At 39.8% G+C, this 17,812-nt stretch overlaps 1 protein-coding gene across 1 annotated transcript in view; it reads left to right on the top strand.

The window, feature by feature from the left end:
* Positions 1–280: 280 nt before the first annotated feature.
* npffr1l2 (neuropeptide FF receptor 1 like 2) overlaps positions 281–17,812 on the top strand; it is a 50,919-nt gene continuing 33,387 nt past the window's right edge. Inside the window, exon 1 of the mRNA XM_012923563.2 lies at positions 281–369. The gene's annotated coding sequence lies outside the window, so the exon portion shown is untranslated. The remainder of the gene's footprint in view (positions 370–17,812) is intronic.

Here is a 17,812-nt window from a genome sequence, read left to right on the forward strand (position 1 = left end):
TGTGTGTCTCTGAGCGCTGCTGACTGATCCTTCCTGTTTCCACTAATTAAAAGTTATGAATAATTAATGAAGCATGTGCCAATGGCAGAAATGCTTGTGTTACCTGAAGTTATGAAAAAAAGAACCGTGTTGTGAGTTCTTCCTCCTTCTTTAGAGTTACACTGATTTGACATGTTGGGAGATTATTGTCACAGCTGCTGTAGGTCCTGTTGCATGCAATGTTATGAGTGCAGGATAGACCTAAAGGCCTTCTCTCTTCTTTGGATCTTTTAAGGCCAGAAGAAGTCCAGCCAGTGAGACATTAACACAGAGAAAAACATCCTCCGTTGCGTAGCCCATGCAGTAGTCGTTACCAGGATCAAGTGCCAGGTGAGTAAATCTTTTAAAGCTCAGGCAGCGCAGCCCGTTGTCCCAGCAAAGCTCTCCATCTGTTCTTGCCACGCTCCCCAGTCAAAATCCATTGACTCCATTAGCTTAACTATTTGAGCTGCTACAAGAAGCTAAATCGTGCATTGGATTTTCACTTTGCCTGTAGCAGAAAACACTTCACAGATGATACCATCTCCCCAGTACTGCACTTTTTTTTGAAGCACCCTGTTGCATATGCCAGACTGCTTTTTATGTTCTTGTTTGCCCTGCCCTGCCCGTCGGGCTGTCATAGGAAGGAAAAATATATGTCAATGCTTTTGCATTCTTTCGGAAATGTAAAGTAAGTAAGTAAGTAAAACTTTATTTATATAGCACCTTTCAAGATAAAAATCACAAAGTGCTTCACAGAAGCTAAAACCTAAAAATAAAAATCAACTAAAAGCAAGTTTAAAAAGATGGGTTTTTAGCTGTTTTTTAAAAGCGACCACTGAGTCCACAGATCTCAGGCTCAAAGGGAGAGAGTTCCACAATCTGGGGGCCACAGTTCCAAAAGCTTTGTCGCCTTTTGTTTTCAGCCTCGTGTGCTGGACAGCAAGCAAGCCCTGGTCACATGACCAAGTAAAAACAAGGTCCAGTGTGTGTCCTTTGGTGTGTGTGGGACCAGACACATGCTGAGTAAAATGAAAAGAATCCATGACGCTAAGGAAACCTCTGGCAAAGAGGTCAGAGTCATCATCAACGTGTATATTAAAATCCCCGACTATAACCAGTCTGGACAGCTTCAAAGTCGAGGATAAAAAGTCACTGAACTCCTTTAAAAACATAGTGTTTAGGCCAGGTGGACGATACACTACAGCGCAGTAAAATGGATCTTTATTTCCAATTCTAACCAGCTGTAGTTCAAAGGATGAAAAATGTCCGACCAACACTGCGCGACAGTAAAACCGGCTTCCAAACACTGCAGCGACACCTCCTCCTCGACCCGACGTCCGAGGCTGGCTGATGAATGAGTACCCACTCGGACAGAGTTCAATGAAGGATGAAAAGTCACCATCGCGCTGCCAGGTTTCGGTTAGAAATAAGAAGTCCAGTTTCTTGGAAAGAATAAAATCGTTCAGCAGGAACGTTTTATTAGTCATTGATCGAGCGTTGAAAAGCGCCACTCTCAGCGAAGTAGAAGACATATTATTAACAGAAGCGGCCCGATTTAGGGGACGAAGAAACAGAGAGTTTGATCCGCGACGTTCATAAATTCCACTCACCGCGGGGATGGAAGGCCAAACAACAGGAGAGTCTGGATGAACACTCCTGAGGTAGCGCCGTCTCATAGATCCAGGCACAGTTAGTAGCTGGGTAATTATGTCATTGTCATCGGTGAGCCACTGTCAATATGTGACATATTGAAATCGTGTTTGAATTTGCGCTTGTTTTTTGCTTTCACTTTGCAATCGCGTGAACTGTGTATAGAGAGCGACAGCACTGATTGGTGAGTGATGATAATTTGCGCACCAATTCCTCTGACATCGTCTTATCAATCGTTAGCTTACTATGCAAACATGACAAGTGAAATCTCCCGCAGCTTAAACATGTGAGAGGTTGATCGCGCAGAGAATCACTGAGTGTTATGTGAGTGTGTGTGTAAAAGCAGCAGGATATATATTTTAGTTCTGCTGAGCCAAATAAGACAGGTCAGGGTGAAGAAGTGACCACAAAACGGAAAAGTTATGACAAATCAGACTATAAGGCAAAAAGAAAGTGCAGCTTTATGGTTTCATGGACAAAAGAATTTCTGTGGCTGCAATATGACGAGCTAAATAACCAGGGCTGCACATAAGTGGTCCGCAGGTGCGCATTCGCTGTCAATATAAAAAACGCGCACAAGATAAGAAGTTGCAACGCGTGTTTGCGTACATAAGATTTTCTGGAGGAGGACAGACATTTGTTTAGAACTCTTAAAGATGTCAAAGAAGCTCCTTTAAGCAATTACTGTGATGTTCCTCCACCTCCAAAGAAATGTCAGGAGTCCGAACCACAAAAGAAGTATTCTCGGAAAAGTGGTTGCAGGAGGTGAGCTGGCTTCAAACAAATGATGAACGCACAGAGATGTGGTGCAGAATGTGCCGTGAAAATCCCACTCTAGCGGACAAAAACACTGCTTTTTATATGGACGCAAATGCGCGTTGCAACTTCTTATCTGGTGCGCGTCTTTTATTTTGACAGCGAATGCGCACATGTGCACCCGTGTAAATAACATAATGTTCTGCCGGGTGTGTTGTTGGTTTTCTCTCGATTTCTGAGTCGAAAAGCGCCTTTGTTACTGGGACCAGTCATTTTAAGAAAGGCCCCCATTAGAACCCATGAGAAATGCAAGAAATGCATTATTGCTCAGTCTGCAATATCTTTCCCAGAACAAACACCAATTGCAAATAACATACTAAAAATAAACCTGAAAAATCTGTTTAGAACAGCGTACTATGTTGCAAAGAGTGAACTACCACTGGCACAATTTAGCAGTCTTTGCAAACTTCAAAAAGCAAATGGCCTCGATCTTGGTTCCACTTGTCTCTTACCCGTGACTTCAGTGGAAATTTCAAATTCAGGATCTGACACAGACTGATTCATGTCCTACACAGTTCTTACAAGTTCATAGAAATTTCTGTTCAATTAGAACCAAGTATTTGAGTTGATGACTGTAATTTTTATACAGTGTTGTAATTTGTGTTTCAACAATTTTTTGATTAATGTTTTGTTTCCGTTACAATATTATTCTTTAATGTATAATATTGTAATGGAAACAAAACAGGAAACAAAACATCAATCAAAAAATTGCTCTCTTTTTTTATTCGGGCTACTTAAATTTATTTTGGGCTACCAAAAACTGAAGAGTCCCTGCCCGAAGGGCTACCAGGGATTTTGAAATTTTGCGAGCCCTGAGCTCATCGTTGTCTTTATTCAACAAAACTGCTAGCTCCCATGCTAACCAATATATTTTGTAATTCTGCCTAAACGCAGTGATACTTATCTTACTCACAGTAACTCTGACATTTCCTGCTATATAGTTGGAGTGAACACCCTTGTGAACTGGTGTGATGAGCTTCATTTGCATATTTGTTTCTGAAAAAGTGAAGAAACAATGTTGCAGCTGAAGATCAGAGCTCTGTTGCTGCAAGCATATTCTACAATGGCAGGATTCATCAGGCTCACACTCTGAAAGAAATTCTCACACTTTAACCTCATTGAGAATCTGTGAGACGTGCTGGAGAAGACTTGTGAAGTGGTCCAACTCTCCAATCATCAGTACAAGCTCTAGTACAACTCTGGGTGGAAAAGCATGTTGTGACATTGCATAAACTTATTGAAATTAGTTGCCATCAAAGTTTGTCTTCCAACAAAATATAAGTATGTGACTTTTCTAGCTGGGCAGAGATTTTTCAGTGATACATTATAAAGCTTTTTACTTTATACCTTAAAAGCTGTTCTGTTGCTTAACAGGTTTATACCAGTGGTGAACACTTGTAGATTTTAATAGAGTCCCAGTGCAGCGTTAATATTGCATTCTAGTGGTTGTTTTGACACTTCAAGGGAACTCCTCATCATTTCACTCATGCTTGGCCAATAGCATGTTAGCATGAACATAAGTAAAAGACAATAAGTTGACATTGGAGTTCCTTTTCTCTAATCCCTCCTACTGTCTGGTCTCTTGCCTGTCCTCTAGGAATCACTGTTGAGGCATTTTAACTGGAATTTCAATAATGAATTCTTTGCAAAAATAGAGTGAAAATCCATAAAAGTGGGACAGCCAGAAGGTTGGAAAGAAAAGTCTGTTTAATGCAGCAATGCGAGTGATCTGTTTTGTTGTTGTCGTTTACCACAACCTCAATTCAAAAAGTTGGGATTCTGTGTAAAATATATAAAAAAAAAAAAAACTGAATGAAAAACAATAGAACACCAAAAATGCTTCAGATGTTTAAACTGCAACATTTTACCATTTCATGAAAAGCTTATTTAAAATATGATGTTCAATTCCTTGCTGCTGACGGGAGCAGCAAATAGCTGGAAACAGTTCAGTAACATGACCGAGTATAAAAAGAGCATCCAGAAGATGTTTTAAAGAAGTAAAGATGAGCAGATGCTTACCAATCTGCAGAGAACTATGTGCAAATTGTGGATCAATTGCAAAGACTTTGAACATGTCATCATCTACAGTACATTACAACAAATGTCTTAAAATTGAACATTTTCCCTGTTTAAACGTTCTACGTCCTTTTATGCATCAAATACGGGTTTATGAGATTTGCAAATCACTGCATTCAATTTTCATTTACACATCGTCCCAACTTGTTCAGAGTCGTGTTTGCACTTGGACAACGAAAAAGACTGCAAGAATCACCCTGAATGCACTACCTTTGCAGGATTTTGATTTTACTGATTTCTCGTTCCTTATCTGAAGCATTTATGTGCTCACGGTGCAGAGCTGAAAACAACTCAGAACATTATATATATATAGTATATATATTGGGTGAATGTGCAGTAGTAGCAGCAAGCAGGTGAATTCTGTACATTAATATGAATAGACATCTGACTATTTTACAGAATAGACAATATAAACATGTTTAAAATTAAAGGAATTTGGAATGTACATTGTGCCTGGTTTAGAGTGTTTGGAAGAGAGTCCTGCCTCAGTCAATTATAGATGATGTGTGTGTGTTTAGGGCCCGGATGGCTTGGGGATAGAAGCTCCTCTTGAGTCTCTCTGTCCTTGCCCGGATGATGCGGAACCTTCTACCAGATTGCAGAAGTTGGAACAGTTTGTTGCCAGGATGGGAACAAACTCCAGTGTCTGTCACTGAGAGTGAGAGGAAAGCAAATCAAATTAGGAAATGTTGTGTTACTGCACTGCATTGAAACAACCTTTGTATGCACTGATATATGTATATACTAATTTATTTATTGATTTTATAAACTCTATAATCCTCTGGTTTACATATTAATTTTGTACCTGCTCATATTAACTTAGGGTGCTCCAGTCTGGCAGCAGCTTGCCTTTCCTCGTTCCTCTGAATAGCTTTCACAAAAAAACAGATACCACTTTGTTTGAATGATGGTCTGATTTATTTTAAAATACATACACCAAATATTCACCAAATATATTATTAGTTTTCTTATTTCAGAGTTATCACAGTTCTGAGGATGATGCTCAGTTTCAAAGGTCAAATTCCTGATGATTCTTCAAGGGGGGAAAAAAACAAAAGAAAGTTTTTTTGATCATGGTGACATTTATCTTTGCTGCCCACCTATTAAATGTCTTCACTCTCCAATTCATATATTAGAAGAGCTAAAACTGCAAGGCTGTAATTCTGCTTCCTTCTGAGTTTGACATTTCTAACTTCCAGAGGGAGAGCTTGAATTAGCCCGTCTTAGCTCCATGCCTTTAGGTGGACACCTGTGTTAGTGAACACTTTGAATATTAATGAGAAGAAGCGTGATACTAAATTTGTGTTTTCAGGGAACACTAGAGAACAAGAGGCTATGACAGAGATGATCAAAGAGAGTCTTTCTCTCACATAACTTAACTTTTAACCTAACTTGTAGCCACTGTGATGCTTTGAACCATCAGTACGGTTTGTCCAATTCAATGTCCAGGCCCATCATTTAGTGCTTGATTGATTGTCAGCCTTTTGTAACGACTGTAACAATGTAATGTGTGTTTTTGAAAGCTTGTGGTCTGGCTGCTGCCCCACCTGAAGGAGGAATATGGAAAAGGAGAATACTGGAAAATATGCTGAGAAAGAAAAACAATCGGTCTTAGATAATGCTGCACATTCTGAAAACGATGTGATACACAGCAAAACCTCCAGTGTTAAATTAACACTAGAGAGTGTCTATATGGGTCCACTCCTCTGAGTGTTAAATACAACACTGTTGAGTGTTAAATTAACACTTTTGACAGTGTTATATGTTTAAAAGTAACCTAGTCAGTTTTGAAGATTAACAAAGACTAACACTGAGCAGTGCTGATTTTCTAACACTGGAAAATAACTCAAAATGTTAGAAATATTTAAAAGACAGCTTTACTGCCATTTTAACTTTCCAAGGATAATAGGCGGGCCACGTATGTTCTTTTAGAGCAGCGACACAGATGGGGCAATCGCGGCTCAAGAGTTGGGAGTTCGCCTTGTAATCGGAAGGTTGTCGGTTTGAGCCCCGGCTTGGACAGTCTCGGTCGTTGTGTCCTTGGGCAAGACACTTCACCCGTTGCCTACTGGTGGTGGTCAGAGGTCCGGCAGCCTCGCCATGTGTAAAGCGCTTTGGGGTCCTTAGGGACTAGTAAAGCGCTATAGGCCATTTACCAATAAAATGCCTGAAGCGGTCAAAGGTCTGGCTGTACTTCACAGCAAAAGATGCAAACTCAGCAGCCTGCAGCAAGTGCTTTAAGGTGATACTGTGCAAAGGAGGTACCACCTCGAATCTGATGAAACACCTGGCGATGCATAGCATTTTTTTTAAATGCAGAGAAATGCACTATATTTGATAGCTTGCTGCAAGACCTCACACCGAGCACATCTACTGTGCGTGTGGTGCCTGTTATCGGACCCGGAGTTAGCAACATCCCCCAAGAACCCGAAGAGGAGAGTCCTGGCCCCTAGCCCTGCCAGTGTAGCAGAAATGATGACAGATGATGATGGCAGCAGCAGCAGCCGTTCTTCTCTGTTGTTCGTGTGTAATTTACGTTGAGTAGGCTAACCGCGTGATTAAATTAATGCCCATAAGGTGAACTAGCAAACACTGTCGTAGTTACAGTAGTTGCTGTCTTCTTGTTTGATAGTGTGATACCATATACTGTATGCCCTATAGCTGCAGAAAAGGCTAATGGCAAACAATTCTTTTTACAAAAAAACCCCCAGCTAAACATGAGAGGTTTTAGGACAAAGTTTGTGTTTTCCACTGTTTGAGCACCGGTTCCAACCAAATGAGATATGTTGTATCAACAGAAAAGGCTAACTTGGTTATCAGTTTGCAGAAAAAAAGAGACTGCTAAAAATAAAAACATAAGAGGTTTGTGGACAAAGTTTGTGTTTTCCATTCTTTAAGCACCGGTTCGAGCACCGGTTCGAGCACCGTTTAAGCACCGGCATCGTTTCAAAAGTACCGGTTTGGCACCGGTATCAGATAAAACCTAAACGATACCCATCCCTAAACGCGAAAAGGAACAGAAGAAAACTAAGGGATAAATACATACGAGGTAATTAGGGAGATGGAACACGCCCAGGAACTAAATCTGATTTATGAGACGGGGGAATGATGCTGAGCTTCGTAAAGTCCTAAGCAGTGTTGGGACTAACGCGTTATTAAGTAACGCGTTACAGTAACTACGTTATTATTGTGGTAACAAACACGGTAACTAGTTATTATGCCAAAATCAGGAACGCGTTACTCGTTACTGGGATTTAGATAGGGTCGTTACTCGTTACTTCGTGTGGTGGCTATCGTGGAGCTTCCACAGATTCAGTAACATTAGCAAGTGGTGGAGGTCAGCAGGTGGATGAAGGAAAGGGGAGGCAGGAAGAGCAGAGACCCAAGGCGGCCGCCGGTCCGAGTGTCAGGTGAACTGAACTTCAGGTAAGAAGTTATGACCTGTAGTTTATTTGGGTCAGATATAAACCAAGTTTAGGTGGAGTTTATTTTCATTGTGCTGACTTTTTCGTACTGTGTGCTAGCTAGCATGACGGGGTTTCTATACAGCTGGGTGGTGCTATGTTACTGATGGTGAACTTTATTTTGTTCATACAGTTAATTATTAGAGTGGCCAACCATCCCCTAAACAATGGAATCGTCTTGTATTCAGAGAAAATATTACGCGCTCCGTATTGAGGTGAAAAGGAACACAGTTTGTCCCGGACTTCAGCTACAATGAAAAAGACACAAAGCTGGAGTTATTCTGTGTTTACGCTGCACAGCTGCCTCTTCTTCTTTCATTCTCTCCCCCTCCCTCTCCCGTTTCTACTTCAATCATGAAACTGATCAATGATCAATGATCGGCTTTTCTGTCTTGTTTGTTTATCGCTCACTTTGCGCCAGAAAGAAGAAACCAGCGGATGTTGCGCTAAACAACAGCAGCATGTTTAAGCTTGATCAGCTGTTGTTAGAATTTATTTAATATTACTTTCTAGTATCAGCTGATGTTTGCTGGAGCCACAGCTGCAAAAAAGCTGCTGGTCATGATATCGGTTTGGATATGTGGTGAGAGGGAAACATGAAGATGAAACCAGGAGATGTCCTTACTGGATCATCAGAGCTGAACAGGTGATGGAGAAACAGGTTTACCTTTTAGGTGACATGAATGAGTTGAAGGGAAGTTATGAACTGTTTCTGAGAGACAAATAACACCAGGATCCTTTTTTAGGTAGCTGACAGCTGGTAACTGTGCAGGGGCGGGTCTAGCAAAGTGTTGCCAGGGGGGCATGTAGGGCATTAACAGGGAAAGGGGGGCACAAAGAAATACTTTTCTTTCTTATTCACATTTAAAATATCTAGCTTTTAATAAATAATTATCTGAATCTTACAACAAACGATTGATAGATTGATGCATATATACCATCAAAACAGTGAACATCACTGTCACAACAGTGTTTGTTTTCATTCAAAGGCTATGATTTTTGCTATAATGGCAGCTGGTCAGTCAAAACGCCCGGGCCGATTTTTTTGTCCCAGTCCAGCCCTGTATGCAGCTCATCTGCAGTCTGGTGTTGCCTACATCTTCCTATTCGGAAGGCAGAATTTCCAAGTTCTGAGTACAATCGAAAGCACCACTACTGCAGTTTTTGTGTTGAATGTAAAAAGCGCACATGACGCTGTGACGTAGGCTAGAATCATGTCGGCGATCAACGACGGTCCAGGCGTGGGATTTCTCTCGTGGAAATATGCACATTATTTTTTCCTTTCTATTGGTAGGTGGCACAGTGCACTTGTGGCAAGTAAGCAAGCTAGAAGACTGGAAAAGTTATGGAAGAAACACATTAACAAGAGAATTCTGAGTAAAACCAAAGTTACTTTCCTTAGTAACTAGTTACTTTGAAAGTAACAAGTAACTTGACGTAACTGAGTTACTTTTGATAGAAGTAACTAGTAATGTAACTAAGCTACTAATTTAAAGTAACTTACCCAACACTGGTCCTAAGTGATTTCAGGAATTTGATTGGCTGTTTCTCTGGAGCCAAAAGCCAATAGCAGCCTACGATCATATTTTGATTTAGTGTGCAGTCAAAGGAGGAGCTTTTCATTGCCTTATCCTTTGTCTGTGTGCGAGAATGCATTTGTTTAAAGGCAAGCTTTAACCAGACAAACAAACGTAATTTTAAATATAAGGACTTGTTTTTATAGTTGGATGACTGTGTGAAGTTTACAAACCGAGGACAAATGCTGTGTTCCTGCTTTGAGATGTTCTGCCACACAACAACACAGGTGAACTAAATCTGATTAACGAGACAGGGGAAGCAAAACTTAATACAATGCACATAAGACAAGAGACAGGAATAAACACTGAAAGACAGACGAAACACACAAGCTTGACATAGACAAAAACTAAATAAACATGAACACAAGACTGACTAAACACAGGAGACCTAACAGAAATGCCCACTAGGCACAGATAACAAAGAATAACCACGAACGATGAGTTCCGAACGAAGGCACAACCTAAGCAAAAGTAATGTTAAATAAAATCAAAAGTCACACGGAGAATATTAAACAGAGAACTGAAATCACTGGCTCCAAAACTCAGAATCATGACCTCTATATTAGATTATCTATGAATACTTTTTCATGTTGGAGGTTTGAAATAACATTATTGCATGCAGTATGTTTTTGTCTGCTTCACAATCACACAGTGTTATTATTGAATTGGGACTAAAACTGTTAATCAGTAATTGTCAAGCAGATTGCAAACTGTTTTGTAATTGAACACTATTGATTAATAGTCAGTAGTGTTGCACAGATGATTGTATTTGCTACAGTTGCTACTGTCTGCCTGTTGGGGGTTGATGGTTGAGGGTCTGTGGTCATTGTGTGTTTTGATCTTACCTGTTGTTTCTCCTCTACCTGGCTGTTCATCTGCAGCACACAGACTGCTGCCCTCCTCCTCCCCTCTCGTACACTTCACTATTCATGATAGCTGTCTCATTCTTCATCCTGACTGGCTCGTCTACCTCAGATGCTTTAGAAACTGTTGAAAATCACACTGGTTGAACTGTTTTGCTTTAACATGTTTTCAGGCGTTCAGGTACTCAGTTTTTTTTTTTATCACTGAGTTTTTGAAAACATTTTTCAATCTGTTCAGGGAGCAAAAATTGAGCTGCAGAGTGACTTAGCATTATCCACTTACAAGAGCACTTTGATAGTAACTAGCTGCACAGCAAGGTAACACTGTTACCCTAGCTACATCACTTTTTTTAAAAAACAACTTGACCAGTCAGCTATCCCACATGGTGATAGAACTAAAAAATGTTTGCCCAGAATAAACTTTTGAAAAGATTTTCAACTAAATTATCAAAAAAATAGGTGTAACGTGCTGAGTACTAAGACATGTTTCTCTTTTTGATGGTATAAAACTGCTGCAGCACTTGTTTTAGTTATTGAAACTGTAATCTATAATGTGTCAGTGAGGCTGGGAGCTGTTAAATGTGAAAACTGTCCTGAGCAAAAGATTTTGGCTTTACACTGTGATACTTGAAATGGGGCCAAACACAAACAGGCTGCAGGTGTTTAACAGAGCTTAATGTGCCTTTTAGCCCTGAAAATGTCATGTGGTGTATTACCTGTGTTTAAGAAGGTGAGTGTTCAAAAAGGCTGTCAAAGTTAGGGTGAATTAAAAAGCTGTGTGTGTCAGGAACAACTCAAACAAATATGTCGTTTGCCTTTTCTAGTATGAGCATGAGACTTGTTCAGGCTTCATTAAAAATTCTCAATTTATTCTTTTTGATTGAATTATTTAAGAAAAAAAGAACAATTCTATGTAGTTCAGGTGAGACCTTTTTTAAAAAAGAAATTTGACTGATTTTATGTGGAACAACCCAAACGTAAAGTCAGGCTTGCTATCGAGAGCCGTCTCCACTGGCAGCTTTGTGTTAAGAACACACCAGGGTTCATTAGGATCATCAGTTCTGGATGTTCTGTTGAGAGGTGCAATTGATGCTGTGCTTTGTAAAGTCATAATTATTCTTTTCAGGAATTTGATTTGATTTGATAAGCCGTAACCTGACAAACAAATGTAATTTTAAATATAAGATCTTGATTTTATAGTTGGCTGACTGCCTGAAGTTTACAAACCCATGACAAATGCTGTGTTCCTCCTTTGAGATGTTCTGCCACAGTTTGACTGCAGCCACCTCCTCTTGCTGCTTTTTTGTGGATCTCAAAAAAACATGTTCCGTTGGGCTGAGGCGGATTAACTCGGGCACTGAAGAATATCCCATTTATTTGCCCAGAGAAAATCATTGCTTTTGTAGTATGCACTGGGTTATTATCCATTAGCGGTGGAGCACATTTTTCTGAATCAGAACAAAGAGTACAGTCCTTTAAACTTCACAATTTACTCTGCTTTTTCTATCAGCAGTCACATCATCAATAAACATGAGCAACTCTGTTCCACTGGCATCCAGACATGCCCACGATCTCTAGACCTGGATAGCTGCTCTAAGGACACAACTAAAAGAAGAATACTTCTTTCATCTTTCAGGCCTTTCAGTGTTTCTAAGCTTGCCATTACATTCCTTGTTTCTAGGATTGTCTCTATATCGCTGATTTGACCACGCTGCCCATGTGGAGAAACATATTTTCTTTATATGTTTTATAGTTTCATTTTTGTTTCTTCATCTTTTTATCTTACCTAGGTGAGAGTATTAGTAAGCGTAAACATTCCACCTGCTTGTCTGTTATAAATTGTGCAAACGTGCTTTCTTCATCGACGTGTTTCTTTCAGCTAGAATTTACATAAAGAACTGCTGACTGCATGTCGCCACACTGGGCTGATTTGAAGATGAGTGTATTCATGCTCAGCAGTAAGATGCATATTCAGACCCAGCTTACAGAGACAGAAATCAAGTGCTTGATACAAGAACAGAGTAAAGATACACGCCTCAGTGTTCATGCAGTACGTCTTAGGTTTAGGCTTTGTTTGCCAGGTTGTATGACAATATCAGTTTCCATAATAAGGTACCAATCAAAATAGTTTCGGACAATTAAAGGCATAACTTTTTCAGATTGTTGTCATATCGTATAGGTCAAGGTCACAGTGGCTTTACATCAAATGCTTTTTGGCTGTACCTCAGGAATACTCAAATTGTGACAATGTCTGAAAGGATAAAATTACAAAGTGATGACATTTAAATGCAAAAGGTCAACTTCATTGTGACATAAACGCTTTCTTAACCATTGCTCAAAGACAAAATTCTGAAACAAAGCGGGCAGATTGTGACCACACGGCACATTTCGTCAAATACTGACCTGCTGGGGAGTCTTCCTCCAGCCCCAGTCAGGTTAAGAAAAAGAAAAGAGTAGCTTCTCTGCTGTTTGTCCTTTCCTTGCTGTTTTCACTCCACTGTGGTTTGCGTGGTTTTAAGAAAATGTACAGGGCATGGAGAAGAAAATGGTTGTCTCAAATTCAGCAGGAACAGTCTGAAAATTATAGTGGTTGGTTTATTATAAACAAGGAACAAAGAAATGAATGGCAGCTGCAGGGAGTCCTCAGGTTTCATTGTGTTCCCTTCAGGCTTTTGTGCCAGAAGAGCATGTTTGAGATTGAGGGAAAAGACAGGAGAAAAATTTTAGCCACACCTACATAACGAAGCTTCGGTAGGAAATTGTCTTTTAATATGAGGTGTGTATTCACTAATTTAAGCTTCCACCAAATGTTATCCATCCCTGTCACGATTTGAGTTTTGTTTAATGTGATCTCGTGTTCTTTCTTGTATCTGAGATGTGTTATGAGTGTAGTTAAGTTTCATGTGTTTACTCCTGCTGCAGTCATCTGCTATGTGATAAGCATGGATGTAGACCAGGTGAGCTGTTCATGGGAAGTGAACTTATTATGCCAGCACAAAGGCAGAACAGCATGTGAAGATTAGGCTGAAAGCAGGTGCAGGCGGGATTCCTACAGTCTTTGTTCAGTACCGTGTTGGCGAAAGGAAATGCCTATCCACCCACCACCATGCACCTGTGGTGCCCTCCAATAATTGCTAAAACATACAAACTTATGTATTACACTAATACAGTATTTGCTTAGTGTCCGTGGTGCAGCAGGACTCAGTTTCATAGCAGGGACATGGATACTCATTCTGTGTCTGCCTGTAATCAAATTCTAGAAAAACAGCTTCAGCGTCAGCTCCAATATCGCAATAAACCTCCGTCAGTCCAGTGAGATTTATGTATGTATTTATATAACTCTTTCTTTCTGTTAGATTTCACTGGCTTTGTTTCTCAGTTGCATGATGCGTTGCTTTTTAAGATCTTTTGGCATTCTCTTTGTCAGACAGGTTCTATTTCGGATAGGATTTATTGTCTCAACTTGTCTAGAAATAATCGGGCCTGAGTGTGGTTAGTGAAACTGATCTCAGCTTTCCGAAAAATACGGTTAAAGCTTCATAATTTAACATATAGGTATGACAACTATGCAAAAAATGTAGAAAGAAAGAAAGAAAGAAAGAAAGAAAGAAAGAAAGAAAGAAAGAAAGAAAGAAAGAAAGAAAGAAAGAAAAAGAAAACCAGGAAGGAGGGAAATACGTTTTCACAGCACTGTATGCTATTGTATATACCACCTGCATGCAATAATCCTGTAAGAATGAGTTGTTGTTTTTTTCAAAGGGCAGACAAAGACACTAAAGGGTGATGAAAGGAAGGGTGGATACATGTAATATTTTGGAATCATTCATTACTTTGGCTTTTATCTTTACAGTCAACAAGCAGCAGCCTGGGTAGCAACCAACAAAAATGATTGTATCACAAGGTTAGAGCTCTTTGTCAGACATTACTTACACTCTGCACAATTTTTAACAGTATATACTGCTGTGGTGAGTTTATACTTGACTTTCTGCTTGGCTGTCACCTAAGGATTTACATCCCTAATAAGCAGAAGGAGTCTCAGTGTCTGTTTAACTTCTCCCATTACAATGGCCTGTGTGTGTGGAGTATAAGGCCCATCTGTAGTGCAGATGCATACAAGTGAGAAAGTGACACTACTCTTACTAATGTGATATGATTGAAATATGTGATTAATACATGAGAAAAGAAATCTGCCACCACAGAGTGTACCTTAGGTAAATAACTGTCAGGGTTTCTGGGTCATTGACCCAGTATTTTCAGTTCATGTTCACTGTTTATCTTCTGCCTGTTCCTCTTCCTGTTTTATTGTGTTAGCTTGGGTCTGTGTGCATTATGTTCAGTCCTCTTCCCATTTATCATTAGTTCATTATGTTCAGCTGTTCACTCACCTGTCTCCGATCGTTGTCATTGTTAGTCATGTATTTAAGCCCTCTGTTCCCTTCAGCCCTTGTCGTGTCATTGATGTACATGTGATGGTATGATGTTGTTCCTGTCGCGTGTTCAGTTCAGTCAGCCAGTTAGTCTACCAGTCCATTAAGTTCAGCCAGCCATCCTGTCATCTTTTGTCTCCATTTCCAATAAACCTCATTCTGCACCAAGAGTCCTGCTTGTGGGTCATCTCTTCCTCACCTCTGCACACGACCCCTGACAATAACTTTCACAACCTGAAAATTAAAACTCTTTAAGAGGTGTAATCTAATCTCCTTTGTTTCGCTTGAATATTTTCTAAATTTAAAGATATTAGAGATACAAAACTTAACTTAAAGACATAAATGAAAGCCTCAAAAGAAAAATTTTATATTTTTAAACATGCGCCTTATTTTGCCATCTTACTGGGCTTAAAAAATGCTTTAAATCAGCACAATGGTTATGACGAGTAAGAGTAACCCGCATGGAAATTGCCCTCGTCAAGGTAAAATTCTTTGTTTTTGGCAGAGACATTCGCAGATTATATTCTACAGAAGTCTGGGACTACATTTAATGGTGCTTGTCATGCTACTGTGTATACTGGAGCACTTTTCATCAGGAAAATGTGCTTTTCATGTAGGATCTAGCCCCCTAGTTAATTGGCAGCAGACACTACTTACTGCAAACAACAACGTTTCCAGGTTCAGCACTAGCCTGTCTCTGAAAGCTTTAAGAAGGGTAGTCATTGTGTTGCCACAGTGTGAAGATAAATCACATCACACATCCAAAACAAAGAAACACATAAGTGTGTGATTATTAAAATAAATGTCACAATGTGACAGCCATGCTCATGACTTACTGTGCTCCTAGAACTGTTTATGCAAAAACAGACCACCTCCTTAGGATGCCAGAATATTTTACACTTCCTTTTTCTTTATGTTGGTTATTGATGAGGTATGGTGGGACTTTATGCAAATAATTTATCAGCATGCTCAACAACACAGTAAGACAAAGTATTGCACAAGATTGTACAGCTGCTTGGTGTCAATTATGTTGTTCATTCTACAAAATGCATTCAGAGGGAACAGGGTGTATTTAAGGTCTCAATCAACACTTTTGTAGCAACAGAAAGCCTGAGGTTTCAAGGTCTTTTGGAAAGGAAGTATAAATCCTTTTTTAGTTTATGGCTTAGGAAAAGGAGAGGCTAGTTCATTACCATGATGATAGGAAAAGCTCTGTGAAACGCATCTGACAAAGCAACTAGATTTAGCTATTCTTGGCCAGCCTTGAGGAAATGATGCTCCAAGCGTTGTGTATTTGAATTTCCAGTGTTTGTGCATCTGTACACTCCATTCGCTAACACATGGGTCTGGGTACTGCTGGCAGGTTTTTGGTCTCTGCAGAGATTGGTACTTTTTGACATTTTGTAAATATACAAAATTGGTGTTGTCAGCCAAGTTTGACATCCTCCCCCATTAAATGCATTCATTCAACACTCTGCTCTCATCTACCAAAAGGCTTGTCACTGAAGTCCCTGTCAACAAAAACCATCACAGCGGCAGCTTGTGTAAATTATTACAACGTGGCAGAATGTTGGAGGCATAACTCATAATTAACTTTTGCTGAAGAACCACAGTCTTAGCATTCTGTTTGAGGACGTCGTCTAATCCCACACCCCGTCTTCCACTTTTTTTTGTTCATCTTCCCATACTGGTGTACTTCATCTATTAATGAGCTGTTTATTTACTGCAATTGAGATTGACATTCAGTAACTTGCCTAAGGACATAATGAACTGGTGCATACTTGTTTGAAAGACTAAAGCCATCCAAATCTCTTGTTTTATAAAATCTTGTAATTTACAGTCACGTCCAATAAATTTCACACCAGCGTTTGCTGACAGATTTTTGACTCTGACTCTGTTTTAGACAAGTTTATGTTCACTGATATTTTACCTAAAAAAAAGCGGCCGCGAGGAAGGCGGCGGCGGCCACTGAGCAGGTCTGGTCACAGACATATCACCACATGCCCTATTTGGGTTATTTGCGTGCTCCTTTAATTAACGTGATAATGTCTGCTGCAATCAAAACCCGGTAACGTGCCAGCAAAGCAGCTGCTGCCTAAGCTGATTTGTCTTTCTTGCCAACTTACTTTACATGTATTTAACAGTTAATGATCGACAAAATCTGGAAACCTTGTGGGATTTGAAATGTGCTCTAATCCTCAGTTAGCCTGTTTCATCCGTTCCATCTGCCTGATTATGTTTTGCAATCACAAACCTCTAGATTTTGCTTCTTTGGCAACTTTCAAAATAAATGTCTACTCGGATGTCCAGCAGCACAAATGGACATTTGTTTACATTACAGGTTTTCTTTCAATTGTTTACCTTTTTTCTCCAAATTGGTCTATTTTCACTGAAATACACTTCCTGTAGCTGCAAGGATTTTTGGACAGTGGCACTTCTTGTATTTTTGCTTCTATACATTTACCACAATGGCTTTTAAATCAAATACTCAAGATGACACTGAAGTGCAGACATTCAACTTTACTTCAAAGAGCTTTACAAAAGTATCACACTCAGTGCTTTTGAATTGAATTAATTGAAATTTTTATACACTGTTGACAGGGGATTTCTAAAAACCACCCTGTAATTCTTCAGCTAAGACACCTGAGTTAGAAAACACAAAGACTGCAGTCGTTTTTTACACGCGTGGGAAGCAACGAATGCACCTTGCGAACTGCGAACTTTTATTTTATACATGTGCGTGTGTGTGTGTGTGTGTGTGTGTGTGTGTGTGTGTGTGTGTGTGTGTGTGTGTGTGTGTGTGTGTGTGTGTGTGTGTGTGTGTGTGTGTGATATATGCAACACTTTAAATTAACCGGTTTTAGTGATGCTTGCATCATTGGAGAAGATGAACCCCTGCCAATGTACTGTTGCAGCTG

The sequence above is a fragment of the Maylandia zebra genome, linkage group LG12, assembly GCF_041146795.1.
Source record: "Maylandia zebra isolate NMK-2024a linkage group LG12, Mzebra_GT3a, whole genome shotgun sequence".
Lineage (NCBI taxonomy): Eukaryota > Metazoa > Chordata > Actinopteri > Cichliformes > Cichlidae > Maylandia > Maylandia zebra.